We start from the raw sequence: 5,218 nt of genomic DNA on the forward strand, positions 1-5,218 counted from the left end.
CATAGGCCTCAGGTTCAGAAGCCAAAACCAAGACTGCCAAGGTTCCCAGGTACTGCATCAGCACCAGGCTCCTTCAATATCAACGGCTTCATTGCACACAACACCTTCTTCGATTCTGGTAAGAACCCATATTCCAAGCCACGAATATCATCAGACCGGTTCTGGAGCTATCAGCAGCGCAGCTACTACTCCTGTGTTCTATACAATCAGGAGCGCATATTTCCTCATATGCGTCTGGACACTGAAGCCATTGCTGGTCTTCCCTGCCTAGAAGAATCCCTAGACTGCATTTGTGATGCTGGCCTTCTGCAGTTTGTCACCGACAAGGAACATTGGAATGAAGAGCTTCTCCAGCAATTTTATGCAACCTTCCACATTCGCGGCTACAACAGGGACACAACCACATGGGTCCTTGAGTGGATGACGGGCAACGTTCATCATGAAGCCAAAGCCTTTGATCTCATTGAGCTTACCGGCCTCTCCACTCCAGGCAAACTATATGAACCTGGTTGTTAGCTTCATCGCGATGCATTCAAAAGCATTTTTCAGAAGCCAGAGCCCAACATGAGCCAGATGCTTAGCATGATGAAGCCACTGCCCCAGGATGCTGAGTATCCCAAGGAATTCCTTGTTGAAGACCTGGAGTATCTGCCTCGCACTATCTATCATATCATTAGGTCAACTCTATGGCCCATCAAAGGGCATTCCTCCTTAGCGAAGCTCGAAGGTGCAATGAACACATTGGTCTTCTATATTCTGAATGGCAAAAGCTTCAATGCTCAGGACTTCTTCATAAGACAGTTTGCTGCATCTGGGTCTGACATTTTTGGTCTGAAATTCTATGCTCCTTGCACTACTTGGGAAAAGGCTAGCAGCAGCGCTGGTTTTAGGTGTATCAGTAGCGCAGGGAGGGGCGCTACTAATAAGGCGCTACAGCTAACACATAGTAGTAGTGCGTGGTCACCGACGCTACTACTACACAAGTGTAGCTGCACCGTGGTTATTGGAAGCTCGCTACTGCTAGTAGCTCTAGCGCGCTTTGTGACGACGCGCTACTGCTATCGCGGCGCTACTGCTAACTTTTATACACTCTCTACTGCTAATTTAACAGGCTTTTTGTTTTTTTGGGCATATTTGTTTTGTATTTGAACAGGATTTATAGAATAATCTTTAGCACATAGAAATGTCATCATGATACACATACAAATGCCTGCGAGACCACGAATGTAATCATAGCATATACATACAAATAGTCTCATCATAATCATCATCCAACACAAAGTGGTCTCTCGTCATCATCTCGAAAATAGCGATACAAGTCCTTGATTACTTGCAAATACATCGTCATCCATCTAAACAATGGTATACGCGAGAAGAGCTATCACTTTGAGTACATGAGTTCGTATCCCTCTCTCGCATTAGCGTGAACCTAAACTAACTACTGCCTGTCGCTCGGAAACCGGAAACCGGTAACACCTGGGCCTGAAACTCCGGCCACTCATCGTATATATACTCCTGGCGTAGCACTTCTTCACCATCGATGATCTATGCACCTACATCGTCACATGAGTCGATGATATGCAACATATATAGTTGAGCAACAGAAAGAGACAGACTTGACAAAAATAGAAACAACATATCATAAGCATAAATAACAAAGTTCATCGTACCCAAAATGCCCTAACTAGAGTGATCTTCGCTAGTCGAGCCGTTTAATTACATCACAAATAAAGTTTCACTGCGCATAACTCAAAGTTTTGTCATACAGAAAGTATGGACTAAACAGACACATTGTCATATATCGACAATCACTCCAACATGCCGTGCCATCCATCGAGGTCAGGGAGATAGTCCCCGAGTTAGTGAAAGGCTTCATGTCGAGACGCTGAGAGGCTATCCATGTTCGGACGTCTTCCCGCGAGATTTGTCCTTCTCCGTAGAACATCCTTGTTTTTCCGACGACCTCTTTCATGATGATTTGGGCAAGTTCGCGCTAGATGTGATAGAACTCAGCTCGAAGTCGATGATCCTCGATATCTCCTATGTCCTTTGACCATTGCAGAATATGGGCATCGCCAGATCTAGGTGACATGTGATGGTTCTGGTGATCCCATCTGTACTCCAGCATGTGGTGTAGGACATAGAATCCATCATTAAGAGAATCGTTTGGTTCTTGGATGCAGCAGAAGTCGGTCTTATGGCTGAAGGCGGCCCTGCCGCCCCTTCTCTTCTTGTCACTAACCTCTCGACCCCTTGCTTGGTAGTAAAACATAGCACTGTCGAGAACATCTTTGATGTGGGTGTAATCCTTTTTGTGAATGTTCTTCGACGAGTCCAAGTAAAGAGCATGGGAGAATCGGGGGTAGAGGATGATGAGGACGGCGCGCCCGCCGCTGCGCAAAATAAGTACACCTGAAATTAATTAGCCTCCACCGTGCAAATGAATTATTGAAATCGAAGGAAAGATAGCAGCGCGGATGACTTACACGGGATGATAAGGCACGAGAATCGCCTCCTTGTCCTTATTGGCGAGCATGAAACTGACGATGTAATCCCTCGCGTATTCACGCTGCTCTGCACAGACTCCCAAGAAGCCCTCGTGCATGTAGTACGGGTCAGCGACACAGATATGACGTATCTGCTCAACCCCAATGATGTAGTTCATGTGCAAGGCATAAAGGCGGACAAACGTAAAATCCAGCTTCTTCACGTGAAACATGTCGAATATGTAATCGAATCGGAGGAAGAACTTATCCGCAGGGAAGCTGTCGACATACGGCATTTGCCGTGGAATGTTAACCACGTAGAGTGGGTATCCTGGATCTTTGGAGGCGATGAGGCCTTTCTCTACCCGCAGCACATCGTCATGAAGTCTCCTTAGATCGCCGAATCTGGCCCGTAGCGCTGTTGCAGGTAGGATTGGTTGACCGGGGATATGCCATTTATCCGCATCGGGGATATCTATACGGTCCTGAAGCCGAGGCTGCTGAGGCGGCTGGATCATAGAATCAACTTTTTTGCCTTTCCTCGCTCTCTTCCTAGACTTCTTTACTACCGGAAGGTCGTCAATAATACGTTGAGACGGTAATTCAGGCACCGACTCATGACGCTCAAACCCTGAGGAGGCGTCAGTATAGACATACTGTTCAGCGTCATCGTCATCCTCATCCTCATCCATGGCGACGTCATCAGCGACTAATGGATCCTCCTCCTTACCCCGTCCGCTATCACCCAACCCAACACCCGACGCTAATTGGGTAGGTGGGGTGTTGATGTTCATACCTTGCTGAGGCTGCGTGCTCGTGGGTGTGCTCCCGGCTGCCTCCAGACGAAGCAGACTCTTTGGCCACAATAGGACCCACCCATTGCAACAATCACCAAGCCGCCGCGGGGTCTCGTCGTCATCCCCCACTAGTATTAGAGGAGGCAAATTCTCGTGGCCCGGTTTGACACTGGCCACGGAAACCTTGAAGACGTTCGGGGGGATCGGCCGGCTGTGGAACAATGGTTGCTTCGGCTCCATTATCGTCTCCTTCCCCACGTCCACCTTCTGTTCACCGATGGTGTACAATATGGTGCAAGGGGTTTCGTCGGCCTACAAAGAAAAGTCTGCGATGTGAGACATCCGAAAGGTAACGACAATGGGAGATTATACATTTATATTGAAGGGGGCCGGTGTGACAGATACCGTGAGGGCGTCGAGCTCAGCCAAAGAGGAGGCACCATCGAGCACGTCTGGTGCGGGAGCCGGTGCGGGAGCAGGTGCGGGAGCCGGTGGGGGAGCAGGTGCGGGAGCCGGTGCGGGAGCAGGTACGGGAGCCAGTGCGGGAGCAGGTGCTCCCAAGAAGTCAGCATGGGGAAAGTCCTCTGCATTTTTTTCTGGATTTTGCCTTGTCCAAGTGAAAACGCCCGTCACCAAGGAAGTAGACATATCTGCAATCGCCTGTTCTGCGGCAGCTACCGCTGTTGCGACTGTCTAAGATGATTTCTTCTCAACCGCAATCTCAACCTTCTTGTCGATGTTTTCTTCAGTTAGCCTCCGTCTTTCCTTTCTCTCCTCCGTGGTCTCACGGTAATACTTCTTCCACGTGGCGCCGTCTCCGACACCGTGCACGCGTCCATACGACGGTCGAGTATCCACCGGTTGTCGTTTCAATATGTTCAATGCCCGGTTGAATGGAGTGTCCCACTTGGGCCTCGCCAATGCCTCAGACGGCGAGTCGCTTTCGGCCGCAATCCGATGCTGCTCTCTCTGCAAAAGGCACAAGGATCGTTTACAAATATGACTAACGTGTGCAGTCGAATTGATCAGAAACTAAAATTACCAGCAGTCTCATGAACTCCATAATGACCGGTGTTGTCTCGTAAACCTTCTTCACTGGGTCCCAACGGTGCCGGGCCCTCAGGACGTCACGCTCCTGCGGGACGGTGAAATCCGCCAAGGGGTCTGGGATGCCCAGACTCGCGGCTTCCGCGTCCTCCTTGGCCCATTTGGACCTCTTTCCGCCGTAACCACGGCTTCCGAGGTGGTGGCTCCCAATGTTCCTCTTTTGAAGCCCCTTCATGTACTTAGACTTTTTTTGGCAGCTTCGGCCTCGCAAGCCTCCTTGAATATTTGAAACTGCTCTTCCGTGATTGTCGGATTATCCTTTACAATCTCGGAGTAGGGTTCCCCGTCGTTGATCTTTGCTTTCACTCGATTTTTCCAGGCGGCCAACGCGTCGCTAAACTTGGTCATGGCGTGTTTGTTTATCTTCTTCATTGCCGGGTCCTCGTCTGGATCTTCATAATCCTTCTCATTCCGGCCCGGGAACAAGAATATCTGGTGAAACTTCTTTAGGAGGGAGCTCCTCATATTTTCTATCTTCTGTAGTTCTCATCGTTGATGGTGGCGGTTGTCCGTACGATGCAGCCTATTTGATTGCCGTAGCACGCGCGCGCTTCCTCGGGCGCCTTTGGCTCAAAATTGCCGTCGTCCACCTCCGTGACCACCAGTCTAGTAGTCCTGAGTTTGTTAGGAACCCGTTGCCTCTTTGCTTTCGGTTCTACACCGGCTCCGCTCCCCGAGGCAGCACCGGTCTCAGCGCCGGTCTCGATGCCGGTCTGAATCTCAGCGCCGGTCTCAGTCTCAGCACCGGTCTGCGTGTCGGTCTCAGTCCCCGATGCCACCGGTGGGCCCAGCAACAACATCGGTTGATCGTCGGTAAGGCTAAAAAAT

The sequence above is a fragment of the Triticum aestivum genome, chromosome 7B, assembly GCF_018294505.1.
Source record: "Triticum aestivum cultivar Chinese Spring chromosome 7B, IWGSC CS RefSeq v2.1, whole genome shotgun sequence".
NCBI classification, from domain to species: domain Eukaryota; kingdom Viridiplantae; phylum Streptophyta; class Magnoliopsida; order Poales; family Poaceae; genus Triticum; species Triticum aestivum.